At 38.7% G+C, this 17,634-nt stretch overlaps 1 non-coding gene and 1 pseudogene across 1 annotated transcript; one reads left to right on the top strand and one right to left on the bottom strand.

Moving 5' to 3' along the window:
- Positions 1-298: 298 nt before the first annotated feature.
- On the bottom strand, positions 299-16,289 carry LOC130963215 (uncharacterized; annotated as a pseudogene).
- LOC130963988 (small nucleolar RNA R71) lies at positions 8,181-8,288 on the top strand. The gene has a single exon (XR_009080103.1). It is a non-coding gene; the product is annotated as a small nucleolar RNA R71 (small nucleolar RNA).
- Positions 16,290-17,634: the final 1,345 nt, after the last annotated feature.

Genomic DNA, 17,634 nt, shown 5'->3' with positions numbered 1-17,634 from the left:
TTTTATTGGCACTTATATTCATGAAAATATTTTTAGTAATTTATTTTTATTTTTCTACTTCTTGATTATATAACTTGCTTTTATTAGATAGATTCATTTATTTATAATTTTTTACAAGATATTAAATACTAAATTTTGATTATCCAACATTTTTTTAAATTGATTAAGAAATAAATTTATATATTTTTGTTTTAAAAAAATAATTTTATATTTAAAATTAAAATTTTCACATACCTTTTTTTTGGTGACTGAAATAAATTAAATAAAGAAAAACAAAACAAACAAAACAAAGAACTGCTTAAATAGAGGGACAGTCCCGTTTAAGACTACTCTTAAACTCCTCCCAAGGTGAAAGAAGCTCCACATGCGAAAGTTGTAACTTCATCGCCATCTTTGCCATAGTATCTGCCACCGTATTTGCTTCTCTCATAATCAAACGAAAGTCAACACGCCAATTCCAACGCATGATATCTCTTATTTTGAGCACCAATGGATCAATAAATCCAAAACCATCTTGAGTAACAAGATTAAATGCTTCCACACAATCCGTCTCACAAATAACATCTCGTTGACCCACATCCCAAGCTAAGAGATATCCTCTCCAAATAGCAAATAATTCTCCTTGAAGAATACTATTACTCTCAATCATTCCCAAACACCCCCTTTGCCAATTCCCATTACAATCTCGAATAACACAAGCAAAACCAACACTATCACCCGAACCAAAATAACTAGCATCACAATTAATCTTAAAAGTACCAATGGATGGGGATTCCAAAAACCATTTAGAGTAGAGAGAATGGACATACGTTATAATTCAAAAATATTCCTAAACTCATTTTCTGAAGTTAATGCCAGACATATCACTTTTTCCTGAGGCCAAGTTTCATGGGGATTAAAGATGTCATTATTCCTTGCTCGCCATATCCACCAAAGTCCCGAAAAGAACTTGAACGAATGCTCTCTGCTATGATACAAGAACCAGCTCTTCAAATCCAAAGGATGACAAGAAATATCCAACCTATGCCAGACAAGCTGAGCTTTTGGACAATCCCGAATACAATGTAAAACCGATTCCTAGCTAGAAAGATATCTTGGACACCTATCCGATGACGACATCCCTCTTCTAAAGCGAAAACTTGCAGTAGGAAAAGCCTTTTTAAGACACAACCAAGCCAAAAACTTATGCTTTTCTGGAACAAGCTGACGCAAAAGCCAAAGCCAATTATCGCGCTCCTCCCAACCAAACAGCTGCTTACACAACCACAAGTAACCATTGCGTGAGTCATAGACTTTGGCAGCAGACTCACTCCAATACCAACCCACTTCCGGACCTGCTTGCTCATCTGGATTGTAAGAGAGAATATTACCTTTCAGATTTTGAGATAAAAGAGAATAAAGAGTATCCAAATGCCACCTACCAACCGACCAAATATCCTGTATCCGGAGATTCGAATAAAAAATGTGAACATAATCCATCTCATTAGATAACCGTCCTTCTCTCTTCCAGCTAGAAAACCAAAAATTCTGGTTCAAATCTCCAATACACCAAGCAAACCCATCCTTCAACACTTCCCAAGCCTTGCAAAGACACCTCCAAATGGGAGAGTCCTTGTTCTTAGGATAACTAAAACAATCATATAGCGATGATCGGTATTTGGCATCCAACAATTGGACCCATAGCTTGTTTGGCTGCTGGAAAAAAGTCCAAACTAGCTTTCCAAGAAGAGCAATATTTACACAATAAGGATCTCTAATCCCCAAACCTCCATATTTTTTTGGAGTAACCAGTACCTTCCAACTAACAAGATTCAATCCTCTTCCATCAACTTGTCCTTTCCAAAGAAAATTCCTCATCATAGATGGTGCGCGAAATTGTGAACAATACTTTTTCACAACTCTCATAATCCCCGGTAATGGCTCCAAAAACGTGGTAGCTCAATACCATGGCATTACACAACTTCGCACAACTAACCAGCAAGTGCACTGGGTCGTCCAAGTAATAAACCTTACGCGAGTAAGGGTCGATCCCACGGAGATTGTTAGTATTGAAGCAAGCTATGGTCATCTTGTAAATCTTAGTCAGGCAAACTCAAATGTATATGATGATGAACGAAAATAACATAAAAGATAAAGATAGTGATACTTATGTAATTCATTGGTAGGAACTTCAGATAAGCGCATGAAGATGCCTTCCCTTCCGTCTCTCTGCTTTCCTACTGCCTTCATCCAATCCTTCTTACTCCTTTCCATGGCAAGCTTAAGCAAGGGTTTCACCATTGTCAGTGGCTACCTCCCATCCTCTCAGTGAAAGCGATTGCATATGCTCTGTCACAGCATAGCGGAATTCATCTGTCGGTTCTCAATCAGGCCGGAATAGAATCCAGTGATTCTTTTGCGTCTGTCACTAACGCCCCGCCCTCAGGAGTTTGAAGCACGTCACAGTCATTCAGTCATTGAATCCTACTCAGAATACCACAGACAAGGTTAGACCTTCCGGATTCTCTTGAATGCTGCCATCAGTTCTCGCCTATACCACGAAGACTCTGATCTCACGGAATGGCTGGCTCGTTTGTCAGGCGAGCACTCGGTTGTCAGGCGATCAACCATGCATCGTGTTATCAGGAATCCAAGAGATATTCACTAAGCCTCAGATGCTTGTAGAACAAGAATGGTTGTCAGTCACCTTGTTCATGAGTGAGGATGGTGATGATTCGTGATAATCATCACCTTCATCAAGTTGAAGAACAAGTGATATCTTGGACAAAGAACAAGCGAAATTGAATGGAAGAACAATAGTAATTGCATTAACACTCGAGGTACAGCAGAGCTCCACACCTTAATCTATGGTGTGTAGAAACTCCACCGTTGAAAATACATAAGCATGAGGTTTAGGCATGGCCGAATGGCCAGCCTCCCAAAGTGATCAAAAGATCTAAAGAAAAAGGTTCCAAAGATCCGATCATTTTTAATACAATAGTAAAAGGTCCTACTTATAGAAAACTAGTAGCCTAAGGTGTACAGAAATGAGTAAATGACATAAAAATCCACTTCCGGGCCCACTTGGTGTGTGCTTGGGCTGAGCAATGAAGCATTTTTCGTGCAGAGACTCTTCTTGGAGTTAAACGCCAGCTTTGGTGCCAGTTTGGGCGTTTAACTCCCATTTGGGTGCCAGTTCCAGCGTTTAACGCTGGGATTTCTTGGGGTGACTTTGAACGCCGGTTTGGGCCATCAAATCTTAGGCAAAGTATGGAGTATCATATATTGCTGGAAAGCCCAGGATGTCTACTTTCCAACGCCGTTGAGAGCGCGCCAATTGGGCTTCTGTAGCTCCAGAAAATCCACTTTGAGTGCAGGGATGTCAGAATCCAACAGCATCTGCAGTCCTTTTTGGTCTCTGAATCAGATTTTTGCTCAGGTCCCTCAATTTCAGCCAGAAAATACCTGAAATCACAGAAAAACACACAAACTCATAGTAAAGTCCAGAAAAGTGAATTTTAATTAAAAACTAATAAAAATATACTAAAAACTAACTAGATCATACTAAAAACATACTAAAAACAATGCCAAAAAGTGTACAAATTATCCGCTCATCACAACACCAAACTTAAATTGTTGCTTGTCCTCAAGCAACTGAAGATCAAATAAGATAAAAAGAAGAGAATATGCAATGAACTCCAAAAACATCTATGAAGATCAGTATTAATTAGATGAGCGGGGCTTTTAACTTTTTGGCTCTGAATAGTTTTGGCATCTCACTCTATCCTTTGAAATTCAGAACGATTGGCTTCTTTAGGAACTTAGAATCCAGATAGTGTTAATGATTCTCCTAGTAAAGTATGATGATTCTTGAACACAGCTACTTATTGAGTCTTGGCCGTGGCCCAAAGAACTCTGTCTTCCAGTATTACCACCGGATACATACATGCCACAGACACATAATTGGGTGAACCTTTTCAGATTGTGACTCAGCTTTGCTAAAGTCCCCAATTAGAGGTGTCCAGGGTTCTTAAGCACACTCTTTTTGCCTTGGATCACAACTTTATTTCTTTCTTTTTTTTTTCTCCTTCTTTTTCTTTTTCGTTTTTTTTTTCGCCTCTTTTTTTCTGTTTTCACTGCTTTTTCTTGCTTCAAGAATCATTTTAATGATTTTTCAGATCCTCAGTAACATGTCTCCTTTTTCATCATTCTTTCAAGAGCCAACATTCATGAACCACAAATTCAAGATACATATGCACTGTTTAAGCATACATTCAGAAAACAAAAATATTGCCACCACATCAAAATAATTAAACTGTTATAAAATTTAAAATTCATGCAGTTCTTTTCCTTTCAATTTAAGCACGTTTTTTTATTTAAGAGAGGTGATGGATTTATAGGACATTCATAACTTTAAGGCATAGACACTAAGACACTAATGATCACAGGACACAAACATGGATAAACATAAGCATAAAATTCGAAAAACAGAAGAACAAATAACAAGGAAATCAAAGAACGGGTCCACCTTAGTGATGGCGGCTCTTTCTTCCTCTTGAAGATCCTATGGAGTGTTTGAGCTCCTCAATGTCTCTTCCTTGTCTTTGTTGCTCCTCTCTCATGATTCTTTGGTCTTCTCTAATTTCATGGAGGAGAATGGAGTGTTCTTGGTGCTCCACCCTTAGTTGTCCCATGTTGGAACTCAACTCTCCTAGGGAGGTGTTTAGTTGCTCCCAATAGTCTTGTGGAGGAAAGTGCATCCCTTGAGGTATCTCAGGGATCTCTTGATGAGAGGGGTCTCTTGTGTGCTCCATCCTTTTCTTGGTGATGGGCTTATCCTCATCAATGGTGATGTCTCCCTCTATGTCAACTCCAACTGAATAATAGAGGTGACAAATGAGGTGAGGAAAGGCTAACCTTGCTAAGGTAGAGGACTTATCCGCCACCTTGTAGAGTTCTTGGGCTATAACCTCATGAACCTCTATTTCTTCTCCAATCATGATGCTATGAATCATGATGGCTCGGTCTAGAGTAACTTCGGACCGGTTGCTAGTGGGAATGATTGAGCGTTGAATGAACTCCAACCATCCTCTAGCCATGGGCTTGAGGTCATGCCTTCTCAATTGAACCGGTTTGCCTCTTGAATCTCTCTTCCATTGTGCGCCCTCTTCACATATGATTGTGAGGACTTGGTCCAACCTTTGATCAAAGTTGACCCTTCTTGTGTAAGGGTGTTCATCTCCTTGCATCATAGGCAAGTTGAACGCTACCCTCACACTTTCCGGACTAAAATCCAAGTATTTCCCCCGAACCATAGTAAGATAATTCTTTGGATCCGGGTTCATACTTTGATCATGGTTCTTGGTGATCCATGCATTGGCATAGAACTCTTGAACCATCAAGATTCCGACTTGTTGAATGGGGTTGGTAAGTACTTCCCAACCTCTTCTTTGAATCTCATGTCGGATCTCCGGATATTCACCCTTTTTGAGTGAAAAGGGGACCTCGGGGATCACCTTCTTCAAGGCCACAACTTCATAGAAGTGGTCTTGATGCACCCTTGAGATGAATCTATCCATCTCCCATGACTCGGATGTGGAAGCTTTTGCCTTCCCTTTCCTCTTTCTAGAGGTTTCTCCGGCCTTGGATGCCATAATGGTTATGGAAAAACGAAAAAGCAACGCTTTTACCACACCAAACTTAAAATGTTTGCTCGTCCTCGAGCAAAAGAAGAAAGAAGAAAGTAGAAGAAGAAGAAATGAGGAAGAGGGAGATGGTGGTGTATTCGGCCAAAGAGGGGGAGAAGTGGTGAGTAGGTTGTGTGAAAATGAAGGGGTGAAGAAGGGTTTATATAGGAGAGAGGGGAGATGAGGTTCGGCCATGATGGGTGGGTTTGGGAGGGAAAGTGGTTTGAATTTGAAGGGTGAGGTTGGTGGGGTTTTATGAAGGATGGATGTGAGTGGTGAAGAGAAAGATGGGATTTGATAGGTGAAGGGTTTTTGGGGAAGAGGTATTGAGGTGATTGGTGAATAGGGGAAGAAGAGAGAGGGTGGTGGTGGGGTAGGTGGGGGTCCTGTGGGGTCCACAGATCCTGTGGTGTCAAGGAAAAGTCATCCCTGCACCAAATGTTGCTCAAAATCACGTTTTGAGCCATTTCTGGCGTTAAACGCCGGGCTGGTGCCCATTCCTGGCGTTTAACGCCAGGTTCTTGCCCTTTTCTGGCGTTTAACGCCAGTCTGGTGCCCCTTTTTGGCGTTAAACGCCCAGAATGGTGCCAGACTGGGCGTTGCTTACTAGCGTTTAAACGCCAGCAGCTTCTTCCTCCAGGGTGTGCTGTTTTTCTTCCTGTTTTTCATTCTGTTTTTGCTTTTTTCATTGTTTTTGTGACTTCTTATGATCATCAACCTACAAAAAAAATAACAAACGGAAATAGATAATTATAAAACATTGGGTTGCCTCCCAACAAGCGCTTCTTTAATGTCAGTAGCTTGACAGAGGGCTCTCATGGAGCCTCACAGATACTCAGAGCAATGTGGAAACCTTCCAACACCAAACTTAGAGTTTGAATGTGGGGGTTCAACACCAAACTTAGAGTTTGGTTGTGGCCTCCCAACACCAAACTTAGAGTTTGACTTTGGGGGCTTGATTTGTCTCTGATTTGAGGGAAGCTCTTCAAGCTTCATCTCCATGGTGACAGAGGGATATCCTTGAGCCTTAAACACAAAGGATTCTTCATTCACTTGAATGATCAACTCTCCTCTATCAACATCAATCACAGCCTTTGCTGTGGCTAGGAAGGGTCTGCCAAGGATGATGGATTCATCCATGCACTTCCCAGTCTCTAGGACTATGAAATCAGTAGGGATGTAATGGTCTTCAACTTTTACCAAAACATTCTCTACAAGTCCATGAGCTTGTTTTCTTGAATTGTCTGCCATCTCCAATGAGATTCTTGCAGCTTGCACCTCAAAGATTCCTAATTTCTCCATTACAGAGAGAGGCATGAGGTTCACACTTGACCCTAAGTCACACAAGGCCTTCTTGAAGGTTATGGTGCCTATGGTACAAGGTATGGAAAACTTCCCAGGATCTTGCCTCTTTTGAGGCAATTTCTGTCTAGACAAGTCATCCAGTTCTTTGGTGAGCAAGGGAGGTTCATCTTCCCAAGTCTCATTTCCAAATAACTTGTCAGTTAGCTTCATGATTGCTCCAAGGTATTTAGCAAATTGCTCTTCAGTGACATACTCATCCTCTTCAGAGGAAGAATATTCATCAGAGCTCATGAAAGGCAGAAGTAAGTCCAATGGAATCTCTATGGTCTCATTTTGAGCCTCAGATTCCCATGGTTCCTCATTGGGGAACTCAGAAGAGGTTGGTGCACGCCCATTGAGGTCTTCCTCAGTGGCGTTCACTGCCTTTTCTTCCTCTCCAAATTCGGCCATGTTGATGGCCTTGCACTCTCCTTTTGGATTTTCTTCTGTATTGCTTGGAAGAGTACTTGGAGGGAGTTCAGTAACTTTCTTGCTCAGCTGTCCCACTTGTCCTTCCAAATTTCTGATGGAGGACCTTGTTTCATTCATGAAACTTTGAGTGGTTTTGATTAGATCAGAGACCATTGTTGCTAAGTCAGAGGTATTCTGCTTAGAACTCTCTGTCTGTTGCTGAGAAGATGATGGAAAAGGCTTGTTATTGCTAAACCTGTTTCTTCCACCATTATTATTATTGAAACCTTGTTGAGGTTTCTCTTGATTCTTCCATGAGAAATTTGGGTGATTTCTCCATGAAGAATTATAGGTGTTTCCATAGGGTTCTCCTAGGTAATTCACCTCTTCCATTGAAGGGTTCTCAGGATCATAAGCTTCCTCCTCAAATGAAGCTTCCTTAGTACTGCCAGGTGCATTTTGCATTCCAGACAGACTTTGAGAAATCAAATTGACTTGTTGAGTCAATATCTTGTTCTGAGCCAGTATGGCATTCAGAGTGTCAATCTCAAGAACTCCTTTCTTCTGACTAGTCCCATTGTTCACAGGATTCCTTTCAGAAGTGTACATGAATTGGTTATTTGCAACCATTTCAATTAGCTCTTGAGCCTCTGCAGGCGTCTTCTTCAGATGAAGAGATCCTCCAGCAGAGCTATCCAAAGACATCTTGGATAGTTCAGAGAGACCATCATAGAAGATACCTATGATGCTCTATTCAGAAAGCATGTCTGAGGGACATCTTCTGATTAATTGTTTGTATCTTTCCCAAGCTTCATAGAGGGATTCTCCATCCTTCTGTTTGAAGGTTTGGACTTCCACTCTAAGCTTACTCCATCTTTGAGGTGGAAAGAACTTTGCCAAGAAGGCATTGACTACCTTTTCCCAAGAGTCCAGGCTTTCTTTAGGTTGAGAATCCAACCATATTCTAGCTCTGTCTCTTACAGCAAAAGGGAATAGCATCAGTCTATAGACCTCAGGGTCAACCCCATTAGTCTTGACTGTGTCACAGATTTGCAAGAATTCAGCTAAGAACTGATGAGGATCTTCCATTGGAAGTCCATGGAACTTGCAATTCTGTTGCATTAGAGAAACCAATTGAGGCTTAAGCTCAAAGTTGTTTGCTCCAATGGCAGGGATAGAGATGCTTCTCCCATAGAAATCAGGAGTAGATGCAGTGAAGTCACCCAGCACCTTCCTTGCATTGTTGGCATTGTTGTTGTTTTCGGCTGCCATGGGTTCTTCTTCCTTGAAGAATTTGGTCAGGTCCTCTAAAGAGAGTTGTGCTTTAGCTTCTCTTAGCTTTCTCTTCAAGGTCCTTTTAGGTTCAGGGTCAGCTTCAACAAGAATGCCTTTGTCTCTGCTCCTGCTCATATGAAAGAGAAGAGAAAAAGAAAATGTGGAATCCTCTATGTCACAGTATAGAGATTCCTTGAAGTGTCAGAGGAAAAGAAAAATAGAAGAAGGAGGTAGAAGAATTCGAACTTGATGAGATAGAGTTCGAATTGTGCATTAAGAAGGAGTAGCACTCCATAAATAGAGGGATGTGATAGAGAGGGAAGTGGATTTTCGAAAATTAAATTAAGAAGATAAAAAAAAATATTTTGAAAAATTGATTGATAATTTTCGAAAATTGAAAGTGGAGAAAAAAAATCAAGTGATTTTTGAAAAAGATGTTGGAATTAGAAATCAAAAAGATTTGATTGAAAACTTATTTTGAAAAAGATGTGGTTGAGAAGATATGATTGGTTTAAAAAAATGTGATTGAGAAGATATGATTTGAAAACAATTTTAAAAGATATGTTTTGAAAATAATTTTAAAAGATTTGATTTTGAAAATTAGTGACTTGCCTATCAAGAAAAGATATGATTCAAACATTAAACCTTTCTCAACAGAAAAGGTAACAATTTTGAGATGTTCAATCAAATCATTAATTGTTAGGAAGTATCTTTGAAAAAGGAAGGAAATTGATTTTGAAAACATTTGATTGAAAAGATATGATTTGAAAAAGATTTTATTTTGAAAAACTTTGAAAACTTGAAAAAAATTGATTTTGAAAACAAAATCTTCCCCCTAGCACCATCCTGGCGTTAAACGCCCAGAATGGTATACATTCTGGCGTTTAACGCCCAAAATGCTACCTCTTTGGGCGTTAAACGCCCAACCAGGTGCCCTGGCTGGCGTTTAAACGCCAGTCTGTCTTCTTTACTGGGCATTTTTGAATGCTCAGCTTTTTCTGTATAATTCCTCTGCAATATGTTCTGAATCTTCAATTCTTTGTATCATTGACTTGAAAAGACACAAATTAAAATTATTTTTGGATTTTTAATAATCAAAATGCAACAAGAATCAAATAACAATGCATGCAAGACACCAAACTTAGCAGTTTGACACTATATGAGACGCATAAACACTCAAGCCAAAAGAATTCAAAGATCAGAGTAAGAAATCATCAAGAATTACTTAAAGATCCTTAAGACACATGAATGAATGCATGCAATTGACACCAAACTTAAGATGAGACACTAGACTTAAGCAAGAAACATCAAATATTTTTGGTTTTTATGATTTTGTAATTTTTTTTTTGTTTTTCGAAAATTAAGTGGAAAAAGATATCAAAATTCTTAATGAGAATTCCAGGAATCAGTGCAATGTTAGTCTAAGACTCCGGTCCAGGAATTAGACATGGCTTCACAGCCAGCCAAGCTTTCAAAGAAAGCTTCGGTCCAAAACACTAGACATGGCCAAAGGCCAGCCAAGCCTTAGCAGATCATTGCTCCAAAAGCAAAATTGATGAAAATCAACAAGCTCTTGTGGTGATAAGTTGAAACCTCGGTCCAATCAGATTAGACATGGCTTCTCAGCCAGCCAGATTTCAACAAATCATCATGAAACTCTAGAATTCATCTTCAAGAATTTCGAAAAAAAAAATACCTAATCTAAGCAACAAGATGAACCGTCAGTTGTCCAAACTGAACAATCCCTGGCATTGTTACCAAAAGCTTGCTCAAAACTTGAACAATCCCCGGCAACGGCGCCAAAAACTTGGTGCGCGAAATTGTGAACAATACTTTTTCACAACTCTCATAATCCCCGGTAATGGCTCCAAAAACGTGGTAGCTCAATACCATGGCATTACACAACTTCGCACAACTAACCAGCAAGTGCACTGGGTCGTCCAAGTAATAAACCTTACGCGAGTAAGGGTCGATCCCACAGAGATTGTTAGTATTGAAGCAAGCTATGGTCATCTTGTAAATCTTAGTCAGGCAAACTCAAATGTATATGATGATGAACGAAAATAACATAAAAGATAAAGATAGTGATACTTATGTAATTCATTGGTAGGAACTTCAGATAAGCGCATGAAGATGCCTTCCCTTCCGTCTCTCTGCTTTCCTACTGCCTTCATCCAATCCTTCTTACTCCTTTCCATGGCAAGCTTAAGCAAGGGTTTCACCATTGTCAGTGGCTACCTCCCATCCTCTCAGTGAAAGCGATTGCATATGCTCTGTCACAGCATAGCGGAATTCATCTGTCGGTTCTCAATCAGGCCGGAATAGAATCCAGTGATTCTTTTGCGTCTGTCACTAACGTCCGCCCTCAGGAGTTTGAAGCACGTCACAGTCATTCAGTCATTGAATCCTACTCAGAATACCACAGACAAGGTTAGACCTTCCGGATTCTCTTGAATGCTGCCATCAGTTCTCGCCTATACCACGAAGACTCTGATCTCACGGAATGGCTGGCTCGTTTGTCAGGCGAGCACTCGGTTGTCAGGCGATCAACCATGCATCGTGTTATCAGGAATCCAAGAGATATTCACTAAGCCTCAGATGCTTGTAGAACAAGAATGGTTGTCAGTCACCTTGTTCATGAGTGAGGATGGTGATGATTCGTGATAATTATCACCTTCATCAAGTTGAAGAACAAGTGATATCTTGGACAAAGAACAAGCGAAATTGAATGGAAGAACAATAGTAATTGCATTAACACTCGAGGTACAGCAGAGCTCCACACCTTAATCTATGGTGTGTAGAAACTCCACCGTTGAAAATACATAAGCATGAGGTTTAGGCATGGCCGAATGGCCAGCCTCCCAAAGTGATCAAAAGATCTAAAGAAAAAGGTTCCAAAGATCCGATCATTTTTAATACAATAGTAAAAGGTCCTACTTATAGAAAACTAGTAGCCTAAGGTGTACAGAAATGAGTAAATGACATAAAAATCCACTTCCGGGCCCACTTGGTGTGTGCTTGGGCTGAGCAATGAAGCATTTTTCGTGCAGAGACTCTTCTTGGAGTTAAACGCCAGCTTTGGTGCCAGTTTGGGCGTTTAACTCCCATTTGGGTGCCAGTTCCAGCGTTTAACGCTGGGATTTCTTGGGGTGACTTTGAACGCCGGTTTGGGCCATCAAATCTTGGGCAAAGTATGGACTATCATATATTGCTGGAAAGCCCAGGATGTCTACTTTCCAACGCCGTTGAGAGCGCGCCAATTGGGCTTCTGTAGCTCCAGAAAATCCACTTTGAGTGCAGGGAGGTCAGAATCCAACAGCATCTGCAGTCCTTTTTGGTCTCTGAATCAGATTTTTGCTCAGGTCCCTCAATTTCAGCCAGAAAATACCTGAAATCACAGAAAAACACACAAACTCATAGTAAAGTCCAGAAAAGTGAATTTTAATTAAAAACTAATAAAAATATACTAAAAACTAACTAGATCATACTAAAAACATACTAAAAACAATGCCAAAAAGTGTACAAATTATCCGCTCATCAATAGACTCTAATTTACTAATGATTCCTTTGGGAAAAATAGAGACCTGCATCTGGTACGTGGGAATAGCAGCGGCAACAGAATTAACCAAGCAGAGTCTACCAGCCCGATTGAGTAAACTCCCTTTCCATCTTGCTAGCCTACTCCGAATCTTATCTAGGACACCATTGAAAGATGAACGAGTCACCCTAGAATGGCTAAGGGTAACTCCAAGATACTTGCCCAAGTCTTGGACAAATCTGATAGAGGATACCTCAGTGAAAACCTCTTTTCTTGTTGCAGAGACATTCTTGGAGCAAAGCGCTTTAGATTTCTCCACATTAATCTTCATCCCAGATGCTTTGTAAAAAGTCTCTAAAACTAACATCACATTTTGCACTTGTCTCTTTGTAGCTTTACAGAATAGAAGCAAGTCATCCACAAACATTAAGTGGGATATTCTTGGTCCCCCTCTAGAAATAGCAACCGGCTCCCACAAGTCCAAATCAACCTGATGACTAATAAAGCATGCCAATCGCTCCATAGACAACACAAAAAGATAAGGTGACATAGGGTCTCCTTGTCTAAGACCTCGGCTAGGAGTAAAGCCATTCAGACGATTCCCATTCCAAAGAATAGATAAGGAAGAAGCAGTGACACAATTCATAATCAAATTAAGTGTAGGAATAGGAAAACCAAAGCTCTTAAGGGTATGAGCTAAAAACCTCCAGTCAACTCTGTCATACGCTTTCTCCAGATCAATCTTAAAGGCCAGTGTGCCTTTCTTTGATTTAGTCTTCTTCATAAAGTGGAGGACTTCTTGAGCAATAATGATGTTGTCAGGAGTTCCTCGTCTTGGAATAAATCCTCCTTGAAGCGGGCCAACAATCTCCGCAAGATGAGGACGAAGCCTATTAACAAGGACCTTCGTGATGATCTTGTAAACTACATTGCAGAGACTAATCGGCCTAAAATCTTTCATAGATACCGGTGATTCAACCTTTGGAATAAGAACCAGTAAAGTCTCCAACATTCTCGGATCAAGAGTAACACCGGAGAATGCCTGCTTAACAATCTTCCAAACATCAAGACCAATGATACCCCAATATTCTTTGAAGAAGAAAGCTTGAAACCCATCAGGACCCAGAGCTTTAAAAAAGTTCATGTGAAAAACAGTTGTTCTGACTTCCTCCATAGTAACTGGTGCCGTACGATTATTACAAGCTTCCTCATTCAGAGAAAGAAGAGGCACATCATCAAGACAACCCAAATCAACATCATCCATATGACAGAATAAGCTTTTATAGAAAGACTCTGCTTCTTGACTCAGAACCTCTGGATCAATTTCCCACACTCCATCCTTGAGAAAAAGGCCATGAATCTTATTATGCTTCCTTCGCGTAAGAGTTTGAATATGAAAGAATCTTATATTCCTATCCCCGAACCTTACCCCACTGCTCTCTGGACTTTTGGAACCATAGGAGTTCTTCTTGCACTAGAGTATTATTATAATCATCAAGCAACTGTTGCTCTTGCTGACGCAGATAAATACTATCCACCACTTCCAAACGCTTTTGTAAATAATTAATCTGCTGCTCTAATTCACATTTCTTAACAAAACTGTTATCAAATACCTTCGAGTTAAACTCTAGTAAATTCTTCTGTACTTTCGAAAGCTTGCCATGAATCCCTCTATTACTAAACCACCATGACTGGTTCACAATATCACTATACCTAGGATGAGTAGCCCAAGCAGCAACAAATCGGAAAGGTCGATTCTCTTTAGGTTGAGGACGACCTTTACAACGCATCAGAATAGGGCAATGATCAGACTGAAGCCTATTTAAAACTTCTGCATAAGCCTCTGGAAAGATAGATAACCAACTACTATTTATACAGACTCGATCAAGTTTTTTTGCCACATCAACATAATTCTTCACCCTCCTGTACCAAGAAAACTGCCTCCCAATAGTCTTCAAATCAAACAAACCACTATCCCCTAATGAAGTAGCAAATATGTCTGCTCTTTGATGAGAAAATTGACAGCCCTTAGATTCATGAGAAAATTTGACTTCATTAAAATCACCAAGAACAATCCAAGGTCTTTGAAAAAGCATAGATTGTGCAACAAGATAATCCCAAAGAAGAACCCTTTTATTAAATTGAGGACTGCCATAAATACCACTACACCTCCAAATTAAATTATCAAAGTGAACCTCAACAGTAACACCCTAATCAAAAGCATCAATGAACTTACAACAAACACCCTTCATAGAGGATAGAAACCAAATACCTCCCTTATGCCCCTCTGCTTCTACTATACCAACAGAATGATACCCCAACCTTTCCCAAAATAATTTTAAATACTGAAAAAGGGAGTGAGTTTCAACCACAATAAAGAAAACAAGTCTAAATTTCCTAACAAGTTCCTTACAATGCATCCGGGCTAACTTATTAGAAGCACCCCTAATATTCCAAATAATCATATTTAAACTATCCATAAATAATAGGGACAAAATAAGTAAGAACATAAAATCTAAACAGAATCACCAACCTCAATAGGTGGTTTGTCCTGCGGTACTGGCACACTCTGATCCTCAATAATTGCCACCTTCGGACCCCCTAACACTCCACCTACCATGCTTCCATCTACTAAGGTTTCCTCCGTTGTGCCACCATTTTTATCAACTGGCGAGTTCTACAAGGAGGAAGGCTGAGGGCGCTTCCGTAGAGAAATTCCACGACGTGCAGGAGTTCTGCGCGATGGAGATGGCGCAATTTCATGTTTTTATCGCTTCCCCATCCTAATGCCAATTGATTTGCCTCTATCACCATGCAAATTGGGCCTTGGAACCCTTCTCAAACCATACTTGTGCTGCTTTCCATCTTGGTCCTTCAAACCTGATGACTGGCCCATTGTGAATTTTTCCTTACGCAACACTTGTTGCCAGCCCTCTCCATCATCCATGCATGCCTCATTAACATGACCATCAGGCACGTGAGCAGCCAATGATTCCGTAACCACATCCTTCCCTTTAACAACTCCTAATTTCTCATCCAAATTACGAGGATTCTCACCCAAATCACGAGCTTCTGATTCAGCCTTTTTTTGAATCTCATGATTGTTGTATGGCACTAGTGTCGGGGGCTTCATTATTTTTTCCATCACCAAAGAAATTTTTGTTTCCTTCCAAGGACTCCTTCTCCATGCACAATGATTTATCATGCCCATATCGTGCACAGGTAGTACAAATCAACTGTAAACTCTCGTACTCCACTTCATAAGTCACATCCTCCACTATAATATGTTTGATTACAGGCAACTCAAGATTAATTTGAACACAAGCTCGAGCATATTTTCTTCTTTCTGCAAGCTTAGTGGCCAAATCTACTTTCACCGGAACCCCTATTGCAGAAGTAATTCGCAGCATTGTTTGTTCCTGGTAGCACCAAATTAGAAGTCCCGAGACTCGAATCCATACCAGCATTGATCCAAAGAATTTTTCGCATGGCCTAAAATCCACATCCCATGGCTTTATTGCAACATAGTTACCGTCTATCAACCACGGGCCACCAAGAATGACTTTCTCACGATTCGCAGCAATATCAAATTTAACCAAAAAATATCCAAACATCACATCCAACAAATCAAACCCTCCTTTGATATGCCATACTATCCGAAGCTTATGCATGAGAGCCGTGTAGCCATAATGCTTATCCAGCACCTTGATCATGATGGCTTCCTTATAAGGTTCAGCTAGACAGCTATTTACCTCCTTGGTAAAACTGACACTTGGTGGACGAGAATCACCCTGTTTACCTGTCACTGTCACCGTCGCGATACCATCCCCAAATAAAGACCCTACTAATGCAAAGGCCTTAGACTTTTCTGCACTAATGACTTTATCTCTAAAAGAGACCTTGGATGGCTTTTCCAACCCCTCTCGAGAAGAACCTTCCTTAACACCGGATACACACCCACCCACGCTCTCCCCCTTATCTCTTCTGATGGCATGGCCATCTTTCTCACCGTGTTTCACCCTCAACCGCTCGCCTCCGCTCTTTCCTTCTCTCATTCTCCTTGAGTACGAAATACGTACTCTTTTTCTGCTAGGATTTTTTTCTCTTTCTCTAAGTGGTCTCAAGTTGTCTATTTCCCTCATACCTTTTGATAAATTATATTTTATTCATATAAATTTTTTTTACTTCAAAAAAAGAAAAATTCTAACCCAGATTCATTCCAAATAGACCCAGTAATGTTCATTTCCAACGCATAATGAAAACTATTTCTAAAAATTTGTACAGCTCACTCTAAGTTAATCAATTAACTATAATCACTCCTGCAAATTAAATCTATTCCCTGATTAAAAACAAAAACTGAAAATTGATGTACTTATAATACACATGTCATAATAATAATAATAATAAAAAATATCTATATACCTATACAAACTTATCTCTTTATTTTATAATTCATCATATATATACAATGTTTAATATTATTGACAATAATAATAATAATAATAATAATAATAATAATAATAATAATTAATTCAGCCACGAAATATACTTAAAACTTAACATATGTTTAGTTATACATGTATTTAATTTAACTACATTTTTTATTGATACTTTAAATATTTTTAATAGTATTTTTGATAATTTAGTTTTTATGTTAGTACATATATTAAAATTACTAAAAAAATAAAAAATAAATAAAAAAATTAAAATGATAGTTTATTTCATTTTTTTTTTCAAACACAGATAAACAAATTAAATAAACACTATTTTGACACTAACGTTTTTCTAGTGAATTAATATACTTTTTCTTTAGTTTGTTAATAAAAAATAATTTAAATACATAATTAATTAATAATAACAATAATATTTTCATATGAATTTTAAAAGTATTTCGCATATAAATAGTAGTTTCTCTAAATTAAATATCAAATATATAAAGTAACATCTCTAAACCAATTTTTGTAGGTTAAGTTCGTCAAAAATTTTGATATGATACCAATCAATAACATAAAATTAAAAAATATAATAAGTAGCTCAAAAAGGCTGTGACAATAATTCTAAAACTTCATTTAAAAGTTAAAATTTGTATGTTGGAATACTATAATTTTTTGTTTAAAAAATTTGCTGAGTTGTAGTTATCTTATGTTTAGGTCATGTTGAATCTATCATTTCGTAAAATTTTTGTAAAGTTAAAACAGATTAGACATTTTATTTTAGTAGTCTTATAACGTGTGCATCTCTAATCTTTTTGTTTCTATTAATGAATATTTTAGTAAAAAAAATAATTGCTTTATTTATTTATAATATTTATGTAATATCCATGTCGTAATTTATTTTTAAAAAATATAATATTAATTAAACTTTATTTACTGTTTTAAATTTTCATTCTTTATTTTTAAA

Source organism: Arachis stenosperma, chromosome 2 (genome assembly GCF_014773155.1).
Source record: "Arachis stenosperma cultivar V10309 chromosome 2, arast.V10309.gnm1.PFL2, whole genome shotgun sequence".
In the NCBI taxonomy this organism is placed as follows: Eukaryota; Viridiplantae; Streptophyta; class Magnoliopsida; order Fabales; family Fabaceae; genus Arachis; species Arachis stenosperma.
This window is presented reverse-complemented; position numbering and strand designations above follow the sequence as displayed.